This window comes from Dipodomys merriami, unplaced genomic scaffold (genome assembly GCF_024711535.1).
Source record: "Dipodomys merriami isolate MVZ:Mamm:240054 unplaced genomic scaffold, mDipMer1.0.p SCAF_2, whole genome shotgun sequence".
Lineage (NCBI taxonomy): Eukaryota > Metazoa > Chordata > Mammalia > Rodentia > Heteromyidae > Dipodomys > Dipodomys merriami.
In genome coordinates this window covers 29245048-29259028 of record NW_027203381.1, presented here as the reverse complement: position 1 = coordinate 29259028, position 13981 = coordinate 29245048, and the positions used below count along the sequence as shown (strand labels likewise).

Here is a 13981-nt window from a genome sequence, read left to right as displayed (position 1 = left end):
ACGCCCCAGGACAGACACAAAAAGCAACAAAAATGTAAATGCAGCCGAGTATTTATCCCTGCCTTTCTTATATGAACTGTACTTCAGAGTAAGCAATGGTTGATGAAGAAAGTTCTTATACCGCACATGTGCAAGCTTCAATAAGCTCAGCATCACCTAGATCACCTAGAAGGATTATTAAAACATAGACTGCTGGTTCCAACCCACAAAGGTAAAACCTAAGAATTTGCACAAGTTCTCAGGCAACAATGAAGCTGCCTGTCTGGGGATCATACTTTTGAGAACTACAGTTAACAGAAGAATTCTATATAATACACAGAAAAAAATCAGACAGTCATGGTTTTGCAACCACTAATTTTTTAAAAATGGGTACAACAACCCCTGCTTTCACTATATATGATGTTGTATATGTTGAGGGGAAGGGAAAAAACAAATTGTTAAAACAGGGATACAGGAGGACCCATTGCAACAATGAGATGTACAAGTCGTTATGTCAAAAAAACGAACTTTACAACTTTGGTGGGGGGGGGGATGAGGAGGAGGGGATCCGAAGGGATGGGAAGGGGAAACAAAGCAGGAGGCTACAATGCTTGATAAGAAACGTGCTCATTATCTTACCCATGTAATTTTAACCCCTCTGTACAGTATTTTCACAATAAAAATATATTTAAAAAAATAAAAAAATGGGTACAAACCACCATTATCAGTGGCCACCAAAATAACTGGATGAAAGATGATGGAGGAGCACAGGCATAAGGCATACTCTGTTTCCTGGCCATCATGAAGGGAATGAGGGGCAACAGCTCTGCTCCACACATCCTCCCTGCCATGATGGACTTAAACCTTTGAAACAGTGAGCCAAAATGCCATCCTCCATTAGAAAAATAAAGTAAAAAAAGGGGGGGGGGAGATGGGGATGGGAAGGGATAGGAAGGGGAAACAAAGGAGGAGGCAACAATGCTTGGTAAGAAATGTATTTGTGTATTTGTAACTCCTCTGTACAGTATTTTCACAATAAAAAAAAAAGAAAAAGAAAGTAAAATAAAGATGATGGGGAATATTATAATAGATGACTCACATTGGTATCTGATCAATCTTATATTTAAATATAAAACAACATTCTGTCATTATATATGACATTATTAGTGGGATGCAACATTTACAGGACAACATGGCTAATAAAGTATTCCTAAGAAACAACACTAATAGGACATAATCAGACAAATGTATAATGAAATACATTCTATAATCCATGGTACATCATACATTCCAACAAATAAATTGCATGAAAAAATGAAGAAGAGAAAATAATTGAGAGCTTATTAATCATTATTGGATTTTATTTTTTCCAGTAGTGGGGCCTGAACTCTGGGCCTGGACGCTGTCCCTCAGCTCTTCAGCTCAAGGCTAGCACTCTACCACTAGAGCCACAGAGCCACTTCTGGCTTTTTTTTTTTCTGCTTATGTGGTACTGAGAAATGGAACCCAGGGCCTCACACATGCAAGGCAAGCAGTCTACCACTGAGCCACCTTCCCAGCCCTGGATTTTATTTTTGAATACTGAGATATTTCTAAGGAAATCTGAGATAGTGAACATGGGGTAGGTTTAAGATAATCAAGAATTATAGTTGCTGGACTCTGGTGGTTCACACCTATAATCCTAGCTACTCAAGAAGCTGAGATCTGAGGAATGGGTTCAACAGCCCAAGAAGACAAATCTGAAACTCTATCTCTAATTAACCAGCAAAAAGCTAGAAATGGAGGTGTAACTCAAATGATAAAGTACTTACTAGATGTAAGTAAAAAAGTTGAGGACTGGAAACGTGGCTCAGTGTTAGAGCACTTGCCTTGCATGCATGAGGCCCTGGGTTCGATTCCTCAGCACCACATAAGCAAAAAAGAAAAAAGCCAGAAGTGGTGCCGTGGCTCAAGTGGTAGAGGTGCTAGCCTTGAGCTGAAGAGCTGAGGGACAGTGCCCAGGCCCCACAACCCGACCAAAAAAAAAAAAAAAAGTTGAAAGAACACAAGGCCCTGAGGGAAAAAAACAGAAGCTTATTTCACAATGCACAGTAAGCTTACACCACTAATAGAGGCAGAGACCAGGAGAATCAGCACTGAAAGCCAGCCCAGACAAAAAGTGAGACCTCATTTCAACCAGCACCTTCCAATGTGCCTGTGATCCCACTGAATGGGAGGCAGGCCGAGGGCAAAAACACAAGACCCTACCAAAAAAAATAAGGTAGAGAAAGGCTGAAGGCATTGCTCAAGTTGTAGAGTGCTTGCCTAGCAAGCCTGAGGCCTTGAGTTCAAACCACAGTACTGAAAAAAGAAGAGAAAATAAATAAAATGCTATTCCCTATATCAACAATATAATTATAATAATACTTAAAATTTTTGCCAATCTTGTACAAGTAGAGACTGTTTTAGCCATTTATATTCCTCTTTTTAAGAATTGTCTGAGCCGGAAACTAGTGGCTCAAGCCTGTAATCCTAGCTATTTAGGAGGCTGAAATCTGATGATCACAGTTCAAAGCCAGCTCAGGCAAAACAGTCTGTGAGACTCTGATCTGCAATTAAGCACCAGAAAACCAGAAATGGTTAATGCAAAGTGGTAGCACACTAGCCTTGAACAAAAGAGCTCAAGGATAGCAGAAGGAAGGAAGGAAGGAAGGAAGGAAGGAAGGAAGGAAGGAAGGAAGGAAGGAAGGAAGGAAGGAAGGAAGGAAGGAAGGAAGGAAGGAAGGAAGGAAGGAGGGAGGGAGGGAGGGAGGGAGGGAGGGAGGGAGGCAGGGAGGGAGGGAGGGAGGGAGGGAGGGAGGGAAGGAAGGAAGGAAGAAAGGAAGGGGAAGGGGAAGAGGAAGGGGAAGGGGAAGGGGAAGGGGAAGGGGAAGGGGAAGGAGAAGAAAAAGGGAAGGGCTGGGAAGTTAGCTCAGTGGTGGTGCTTGACTTGCATGCATGAGGCCCTGGGTTCAATTCCTTAGTACTACATAAACAGAAAAGGCCAGAAGTGGCGCTGTGGCTCAAGTGGTAGAGCACTAGCCTTCAGCTGAAGAGCTGAGGGACAGCACCCAGGCCCAGAGTTCAGGCCCCAAATGGCCAAAAAAAAAGGAAAAGAAAAGAAAGAAAAAGAATCATCTGTTAACATTTTCCAGGTGAGATGTTTGTTCTTATTAATTTATGCTTTTATATTGCAATTATTTTCACTGAAGCTGTTACTTATAATTAAAATTTAATATTTTGTAAATTCATAGATTTATTTCTTGGCCTGTATTATTTAGATAATCACTTGACACAGGTGAGCTTGGAAGCTCATTCCTATAATCCCAGCACTAGGGCTGAAGCAAGAGGATCATAAGTTCAAAACATGCCAGGCTATATCAGAGTTCCAAGTCAGTCTGGGCTATACACAGTAAAACACTGTTTTAAAAAAATAAAAAAAAACCACAAAACTTGACAATCCAAGAAATTATAAGTGCATTATTTCTTGTTTTCTTTTGTGCTTGCATAATTGGTTATTTAAATGTTGTATCCATTTAAATCCAAATAATTTCATCTTTTTTATTAAACAGGAATCTAAAAAGATTTATTAATATTTTATTCTTTTCTCCAGGGATCTGAAGCGCCCAATTTACTGAAGGTCTATATAAAATGGGTCTCTCCAAATCTTTGTTCTACTCATTTATATTCCTACTCAAATATATGATATACAATCTGCCAGGATAACTAAAAAACTTCATTACCTCTATTATTTTCCCTTCAAAATCATCCTGAGTTTTCTGTCAAGATGTATCTAATGATATTTAGAATTAACTTTAAATTTCTTGAGGAAAACTAAATTCCTAAGCCAAGCAGCTGGCACAGACCTAGCACACTAGAAGCTGAGATGGAAAGATTAAGAGTTCAAAGCCAGCCTGGGCTCCATGGCAAGTCTGAGACTAGCCCAGGGTACACAATGAAACTACGTCTCAAAACAAAAGACTTGCACATTTCTTACTTTGCAATTTTATTCTAGTCTGCTGTTCTAAATTTTGTAACAAACATATATTTAAAAGCAATAAAAATGTGAAAATAGGTCAAGCTTGTAGTCCTAGCTACTTGAGGAGAGATGGAGGAATCAGAGTTTGAGGCCAGCCTAGTAATACTTGAATGCAATGGAAGGTACCTGTTATCTGGGCTATAGGAAACATAACGGCTATTTGAGGACAATGGTGAACACCTGTCATTTTCAGTGACATAAGGAAACACAAGTAGGAATACTGCAGCCCATGCCTATAAGGGCATAAAGCAAAACCTTACCCCCAAAATAACCAATGCAAGCTGGACAACAGTGGCCTATGACTATAATTCTAGCTAGTCAAAATGCCAGGATTTGAGGATCACAGTTCAAAGCCAGCCCAGGCAGGAAAGTCTGTGAGACTTTTATTGAAACTAAATTACCAAAATAGCCAGAAATGGAGTTGTGGATTAAGTGGTAAAGCACTAGCCTTGAGCAAAAAAAGCTCAGGGACAGTGCCCAGGCACTCAGTTCAGCTCCAGGACTGGCACAAAAAATAAACTCATTAAACATACTTGTGACCATAAAGTCAGAAACATTGTGAGCCATTATTTCTCTCAGTGTGTTCTTCACAAAGAGCTAAGCTGATAATGAATATGGGCAGGGAACTCTTCTGTCTTAAAGATGTGACTAGATTTATTTACTTTCGATTTTTGATACAACCCTTTGGATATATGCACTTTTCATCACAGTGGATCTTTACTTACAGTTTTTATGGCATGAAGTAAGTATGATTAAAAGGCCAAGGTAGCAAAAGAAAGAAAAAAAAAAAGAGGGAAGAAATGGTTATGTCAACACACACTCAACTACTGAAGACTGGCATTCTTCAGCATGCATCTTCGAACCTTTTTTCCAAACTTTAAACCAAATTTCAATTTTCCTACTAGCTGGCAAAAGAAAAGATAGAACCTGCATCCATACCAAATCCCACAAGGCTGTTATAAAAAAAAAAAAATCATACAATGGGAGCATTAAAGTTTCACAGGAGCTAAGTTTACAAATCTTCTAATATTGTAATAAATTTATTTGCAAGAAAAAAATCAGTTTCAGTGCATATCACTTTTAAATTCTAATGAGTATCCTTAAAACAATTCTGTCTATCTGGGTTTGCTGGAATCAGCCCACTGATTACCTAATGGTAAAGAAAACGAAGAATCATTCACTCTTTTGTGCTTCCTAGTTCCATAGGATCCTTGAAGCATACAAATTTCCTGGGCCTGAAACTTCCACCTTCAAACTCTAGTATAGCTTTCCTATAATTCCTATGAGAATGTCACACTCTTCTCTTGTCCCCCAAAGTAATCTACTAAAACCATCTTCCTCATTCATCTCTATGTGTTAAAAATGTACCTTTGAGATCCAAAGCAAATGCTATTTCTTTATTGAAACATAACTATTTTCATTGATTTGAGATATGCTGATGTCATGAATCTTATCTCTCTACCACAAATAGTAGAAAATTCACTGTCAGATTACTTTACAGACAGGAAATGGTCATGTGACTAAGGCTAGCCAATCAGGAGTCTTTCTCTGTTACAATAATTCAGAAAACAGCAATATGAGAACTAACTATATTCAGTGGAAGGAATCTTCAATAAGAATACAAGAAGAATAATCTGATTCTTCAGTGACAATGGAGTGACAACAGAGTTTGAACATTTGTCATTGAAGTTAAGGTGTCAGTGACTAAGAATATACCATAACTTAAAGTCTTTTGTAAAGCTCATTACCTTACACCAAGGCAGTATCAGAGAAGGAAAAGAAAAGAGCCTAGACTTCCATCTCCAACTAGAAATAAGGAGGCACTCCCAAATAGGGTTATGTCACAGGAAACTTGAGGGAAGATTACAACTCTCATAAAAGCCTAGCAGCAATGGAGCCACAGATTTTTTTTTTTTTAATCTCCCTATGATGTCAAGTGAAGGCCTAGTAGAGAGCTGGAACTCCCACTCACACCAAACAGTACCCAAGAGCATCTCCCTCTTGGGATAAGGCATTGTCAGAGAAACCCAGCTGAAACAAAATAAAATAAGGACGAGAATTTCATTACATAAGCCAGAAAGACTCAAATTAAGAAAGAAAGAAAAAATAAAACGACTATCTACATATGCCAACACTAACTGGACAAAGATAATCAGAAACACCTGACAAACACTTTAAAAGCAGTTATCATAGAAATGCTTTCAACTACAAAAATGTTAAAAATAAGATATCGAAATCTGTGTGACACAGGTGAAGTAGTACTGAGAAGATATAAAAAAAATAACACTAGCCGGGCGCCGGTGGCTCACACCTGTGATCCTAGCCAGCCTAGGCAGGAAAGTCCGTGAGACTCTTATCTCCAGAAAACCGGAAGTGGCACTATGGCTCAAGTGGTAGAGTGCTAACCTTCAGCTGAAGAGCTGAGGGACAGCACCCAGGACCAGAGTTCAGTCCCATGACCGACAAAATAAATAAATAAATAAATAACACTAAATGTATATACTGGAAAACAACAGTCTCAAATAACTAATCTGAGCTCCTATCTTAAGAACATGTGAGGAACTAACCATCAATTAGCTCATGCCTGGATCATCACAATTAAAAGCCAACCTAAGCAGAAAATGCTGCAAAACTCTCCAATTAACTAGCAAAAAGTTGAGGTGGAGGTATGGCTCAAGTGGTAAACAGCAAGCCATGGACCAGCAAGCAGAGCAAGCACCAAGTCTGAGTGGCTAGCACACAAAAAAAAGGGGGAAAGACCAAAACCAAGCAGTAAAAGAAAGGAAATAAAGGTACGAGATCAGTTAAATTGAAAATAGAGAAAAAAATTAATATACAATTCTTTGCAAAGACCAGTACAACTAAAACTCTTTAGCCAGAATGGTAAAGAAAAAAAGAGAGAAGACAGAAATTATCAGTATCAGGAATTACTCAGGGATATCATCACAGACCTTTAGAAATCAGTACAAGTGGGCTGGGAAGGTGGCTCAGTGGTAGAGCGCTTGCCTTGCATGCATGAAGCCTTGGGTTTGATTCCTCAGTACCACATAAACAGAAAAAAACAGGCCGGAAGTGGCGCTGTGGCTCAAGTGGTAGAGCACTCGCCTTGAGCTGAAGAGCTGAGAGACAGCGCCCAGGCCCAGAGTTCAGGCCCCACGACCAGACCAAAAAGAAAAAAGAAAAAGAAAAAGAAATCAGTACAAGTCAAGACTTTGAACAACTCCAAAAATACATTAGATACCTTAACAAAATGAGCCATTTCCTAAAAAAAACAATGGTTGCCACAACTCACTAATATGAAATATATCATTTGAATAGCTCTGACAATGAAAGAAACTAGATTCACAATTTTAAAACTAATCTCTTCCAGAAAACCTAAGAGAAGGGCTAAAAGTGTGGCTCAAAATGGTAGAGTATTAGTCAAGCAAGCAAGAAGAGGGAACATGGGGCCCTAAGTTCAAACCCCAGCATTAGATAAACACAACAAATTCTGTTTTCTGCATTTGCTACCATGGTATCAAAAGTATGCATTAAAAAAAATATATTCACCAACAGCCCTCATGAATACAGACACTCAACAAAATATTAGATTAAATAAAATTCAGCAATATTTTAAAAGGTGCAAACCAGAAATTACATGAAGGCAAAGACAACTTTTTCAACAAATGTATAGTACAAATGATGATGATGATGATGATGATGATGATGATGATGATGATGATGATGATGATGATGATGGAGGAGGAAGAGGAGGAGGAGGAGGAGGAGGAGGAGGAGGAGGAGGAGGAGGAAGAAGAGGAGGATCAGGAGGAGGAAGAGGAGGAGGAGAAGAGGAGAAAGGAAAAAAAAAAGGAGGGGCTGGGAATGTGGCTTAGTGTTAGAGTGCTTGCCTAGCATACATGAAGCTTTGGGTTGGATTCCTCAGTAACACATAAACAGAAAAAAGCTGGAAGTGGTGTTGTGGCTCAAGTGGTAGAGTGTTGGCCTTGAGCAAAAGAAGCTCAGGGACATTGTCCAGGCCCTGAGTTCAAGCCCCAGAACTGGCAAAAGAGGAGGAGGAGGAGGAGGGGGGGGGGGAGGAGGAGGAGGAGGAGGAGGAGGAGGAGGAGGAGGAGGAGGAGGAGGTGGTGGTGGTGGTGGTGGTAGGGATGGTGGTGATGGTGGTGGTGGAGGAGGATGACAAAGGGGGGGAGGGGAAGAAAAGAAAGAGATCCTCAAAGTAAATTTCACACTTTATACAAAGATCAGTTCAAAATCTATCAAAAAACAAAATGTAAAGTCTAAATAAACAAAACTTGTAGAAGAATATATGAAGAAAATTTTAAGACATTGTATTTGGCTATGATTTCTTGGCTCAACCACCTAAAGCATTGTCAGCAACAATAATAAAAAAACAAAACAAACTTTAAAAAGTTTAAGTATTTAGGGCTGGGAAGATGGCTCAGTGGTAGAGCACTTGCCTTGCATGCCTGAGGCCCTGGGTTGGATTCCTCAGCACCACATAAGCAAAAAGAAAAAAGCCGGAAGTGACGCTGTGGCTCAAGTGATAGAGCGCTAGCCTTGAGCTGAAGAGCTGAAGGACAGTGCCCAGGTCCAGAGTTCAGGCCCCATGACTGGACCCCCCCCCAAAAAAAAGTTTAAGTATTTAAAACAAATAAAACAGTATTGGCTCCCTCCCCCACGATATAACCCCTGCTTTCACTGTATTTGATGTTGGTATAATTTGTGGAGGGGAAGGGAAAAAACAAGTTGTTTAAATAGGGATACAGGTGGACCCATTGCAACAATGAGATGTACAAATCATTATGTCGAAAACGAACCTTACAACTTTGGTGGGGAGCAGGGGGAGGATGGGAAGGGATGTGAAGGGGAAACAAAGGAGGAGGCTACAATGCTTGATAAGAAATGTACTCATTCTCTTGCCCATGTAATTGTAACTCCTCTGTATGGTATTTCACAATAAAAAAAATTTTTTTAATCTTAAAAAACAAAAACAGATTGACTGGACATGATAGCACACTTCTTCTGCAGAGACAGAAGGAAGGTAAGTTTGATGCCAACCTGGCTATTAAATAAATACTGAGACTATCTCAAAAATAAAATTATTGGCTGGGAATGTGGTTTATTGGTAGAGTACTTACCTAACATGCATGAAGCCCTGGATTTGATTCCTCAGTACATCATCAACAGAAAAAGCCAGAAGTGGTACTGTGGCTCAAGTGGTAGAGCACTAACCTTGAGCAAAAAAGAAGCTCAGGCCCAGGACCTGTTCAAGCCCCAGGACTAGCCAAAAAAAAAAAACATATATATATATATATATATATATATATATATAATATCAATGAATTTTAAAAAAACAGAAAAGTATGACTTATAAATCATACATCTTCTGGTAGTAGGGCCAAATACTTGTGTGTGTGTGTGTATGTGATACTGAGGAATCGAACCCAGGGCTTCATGCATGCTAGGCAAGCACTCTACCCCTAAGCCACATTCCCAGCCTGACCATATACTTTTTAAACTACTACAACTCAACAACAAAAACATCCCAATTCAAAAGCACGCAAAGGGCTTGAAAGGATACTTCTGCAGAGATGGCCAACACATTGCACAATGTTGAATATCACTGGTCATTAGGGAAATATAAACCAAGTCATGAACAGATACCACTCCCCAACATTAGGAGAGCTACTGCTGTGGTCTGAAGATGATTTGAATATCCTACAAAATTTATGTTGATATTTAATCCCCACTGTACACTATTACTAGCATAGAGCTGACAGACTGTGATTAGATAAGGTCATCAGAGTGAAGCTCCCTTTACAAAATACTGGTGGATAAAAAAAAAAAAGGAGAACAACCAGAACATATATCTCCCTCTCTCTTCTCTCTCTGTTCCCCTTCTTTTAGGTTAAACATGCACCATCTCAGAAGACAATCACTAGATACAGTCCCTCTATCTGGTTCTTCCAGAATCAAGAGTCAAAGTAAACTTTTTTCATTAAGTATCCAATCTGTAGGAGTATTATTAGCAACAAAAATCTGGATTGAGAAAACTTATCAAAACTTAGGCATGCATATACACATGTGCATGCATATATTGAGGAAAAAAGTGTTAGCCCGTGCTGTAGAGAAATGGGACCATGGTGTATTGCCAGCTAAAATGGTACAATTCCTCAACAAAAAAAATGAATACACAATGATCAAACAATTTAGAAATTTCTGAGCATATATTCCTGAAGAAATAAAAGCAGACCCAATTGGGTGGTGCCCTGCCTGTAATCCCAGCACTCGGGAGACAGAAAGAAGGACTGTGAGTTCCAGGACGGCTTAAGTTACATGGAGCAAATGAAAGCATAGATTTATACAAATATTGTACACCTATAGCAACACCATTCACAACGGCCCAAAGAGGAAAGCAACCCAAGTGTCTAAAACCAATGGATAGATAAAATAGTGTATACACACACACACAATGAGATTATTATTCAGTGTTAAAAGAAAAAAAATTCTGACACATCTACATGAGTGGACCATGAGGACATTATGTAAAGCCAATCCAGTCACCAACAGACAGATTCCTCTTCTCTAAGATGGATACCTCAGAGTAGTTGAACTCAAGAGAGAAAGCAGGCTGAGGGAGTTGGGGGAAGAGGGGTGGTTAACACTAAGTATTAGGCAGACATTCTATTTGGGAAGAGTTTAGGAGTGCTAGAGATGGATGGTGATAATGGCTGCAAAACAAGATTAATGTATTTAATGCCTCTAACCTGGACAAAAAATGTCCAGTTATCAGAAAATGGCAAGTTTATGTATTTGGGGACTTTTTTAGTATGTGCGTGAACTATGCCAGTCCCTGAATTCTGGGCCTGGTGCTCTCCTTGAGCTTTTTTGCTTAAGCCTACTGCTCTACCATTCATCTCATAAACTATGTCTCAAGGACATTCTTGGGGCTTTGAACTACATTCTTTAGATCTCAGCCTCCGGAGTATCTAGGATTACATGTTATGAGCCACTGATACTGGTGATGTTATGTATTTTCTACAATGAAAAAAATGTGAGAAGAGGTACGTGGGTCAAGATACAACAAAATTATTAATTTATATCATGTCAATAAGCACTTTTAAGTGAAACTTATCTTGACAATGAGTATGTCATGAAAAGCATAATAATTACTAGTGGAGTTTGGTATGTTAAATGACTGCTTGAATACTACCAGTTTTCACCTATGGCTGCTTCTGTACCATTAAGGCATGTGTCAAAATAGTGAATGGAACAAGGGTCTTAGTAATATCATGAATTTTTACTTTGTAGACCCATACATCCCTAAAGAAGTCTCATACTGTAGACCAGCTTTCTAAAATGTTTGAGTAGGAGTGGAACAATATAACAGACTGAAAATGAAGTCAATTTTCTAAGTCTCTATCAACTATGAAAACACCTACAGCTGGAGGTGGTTGTTTGATGATGTCAGAAGTTCAATACTTCTTTCAAATATTTTGAAAATAAAACAGCAAACTACTCCATAATGCCTTCTTCAACTCTAAAAGCCTACGCATTTACAACATTCATTCAATAACTCATTCAACACACATCTGTTGAAATGTCCACGATGTGCTTCTGAGGGAATAGAATAATTAGCTCAGTTCTCAAGCAATAAGAAACTAAGTCTGAATCATTAAAAGCACAGTGTGATAAATCATATATTAATAGCAGCAAACAGGATTAGGAAGGTAATACCATTTTTTAATTAGACACGATGGGGGGGGGGTGAGGGAAGAGGGGAAATCATGTGGTGAGGTTGCTACAATACAGAGTAAGACTATATCCTCTAGCCAGGTGATGATGGCTCATGCCTGTAATCATAGCTATCAAGGAGGCTGAGATCTGAGGATTGCAGTCCAAAGCTAGCCTGGGTAGAAAAGGCTGTGAGATTCTTATCTCCAAAACACCATTTGAAACCTGAAGTGGAGCTGTGGCTCAAAGTGGTAGAGTAATAACCTTGAGCAAAGGAGCTCAGGGACAGTACCCAAGCCCTCAGTTCAAGCCTCATGACAAGAAAAGGGAAAAAAAAGAAAAAAGAAAAAAGAAATTCTCTACCCATGAAATGAAAAGAAAGGAAAAGAAATGAGTGAGCCAGGTTTTGGTGTCCATCCCTGTAACCCCTAGCTACTCAGGTAGAAAAGTTTGTAAGACTCCAGCTCCAAAATAACCAGCAAAGAGTAGAGCTGACTATGTGGCTCAAGGGGTAGAATATCAGTCTACCAAGCAGTAAGGCCCTGAGTTCAAACCCCAGTACCGTCAAAAAGAAAAATAAACGTGCTGGTATTATGGCCAGTGTATGACAGATGCTTAGTTGAGATGGAAAATGCAACTGGTGTATCAATGTAGAGAGAAAAATGGTACACTTAAGATTCAGTACTATCTATGGTTTCAGGCAGGTACTTAGATTTTGGAACTATCCTATGGATAAGGACTACTGAAATGGCTGAAAACTCTAAAACAGGAGGAAAGACACATATGTACAAATCCAAGCAGCTTAACAAACTGCAAGTTGGATAAACTCAGGGACACATTATATATACTCAAACTGCAAGGAAGATGAACACTGAGATACATTATACTCAAACAATCTAAAGGTAAAGACACAAAATGCTTGAAGCCATTTAATGCAAGCTTCAGTAAGATTAAGAATCAATTTTTTTAAAAAAATCAGCCAGGCACTGGTGGCTCACGCCTGTAAACCTAGCTACTCAGGAGGTGGAAATCTGAGGATCATGGTTCAAAGCCAGCCCAGACAGGGAACTCTGTGAGACTCTTATCTCCAATAAACCACTAGAAAACCGGAAGTGGCACTGTGGCTCAAGTGGTAGAGTGCTAGTCTTGAGTTGAAGAGCTGCAGGATAGCGCCCAAGCCCAGAGTTCAAGCCCCATGACCAACAACAAAAAAAAAAAAAATCAATTTATTGTCAGAAACTGTGAGCATAAAGCAGTGAGATTAACAGTTAATGTCCTGAAGAAATATACAATGATCAACCAAGAGTTCTGTATCTGACAAAACTAACCTTTAAAAGCTTTAAAACCAAAGGATAAATTAAAACCTTTCAAGATAAATATAAGGTAAGGTAGTAAACCTGACCTTTGGACATATTAAAGGAACTCCTTCAGACTGAGGTAAAAACATTAGATAAGAATTAAAAGCCTTGCCGGGCGCTGGTGGCTCACGCCTGTAATCCTAGCTACTCAGGAGGCTGAGATCTGAGGATCGCGGTTCAAAGCCAGCCCGGGCAGGAGAGACCGTGAGACTCCTATCTCCAATAAACCACCAGAAAACCGGAAGTGGCGCTGTAGCTCAAGTAGTAGAGCGCTCGCCTTGAGCTGAAGAGCTGAGGGACAGCGCCCAGGCCCAGAGTTCAAGTCCCATGACCGACAAAAAAAAAAAAAAGAATTAAAAGCCTTAAATAATAAGCACCAGTAAGGGTAATTGTGTACTTATACTATATTTATATTATTGTATTTATATTATATTTGGTTTATACTGGATTGGTTAATCTGGAACATCACCCACAAACTTAAGTTTGAAGGCTTGGTTCCCAAGGCAACTGTCTGCAGAGGTAAAGCTTTGGGAAATGACTGAATTGTCAAAGTTCTATAAGTGCATCAACAGATTAGTTCATTGACTGATCACATTTTAATAGGCTACTGGTGGATGGTAGAATCTTTAAGAGGTAGGATCCAATTGGATGACGCTAGCTACTAGGAGCATAGCTTTGAAGGATCCATTTTGTTCCTAGTCCCTTCCCTGCTGTCTGCTTCCCAACTTCATCAGGTCAGCAGCTGTGTTCTACCACATGCTCCCTGCCAAGATGTTCTACCTCATCTTAGGCCCAAAAGCAATGTAGCTAACTGACCATGACTGAACCTTTGAAACCATGAGCCAAGATA

The 13981-nt window shown here is 39.5% G+C and overlaps 1 protein-coding gene across 2 annotated transcripts in view; it reads right to left on the bottom strand.

Moving 5' to 3' along the window:
• Nucleotides 1-13981, bottom strand: part of Rprd1a (regulation of nuclear pre-mRNA domain containing 1A) — a 56342-nt gene that overhangs the window by 31996 nt on the left and 10365 nt on the right. The gene's annotated exons all lie outside the window — the stretch shown is intronic.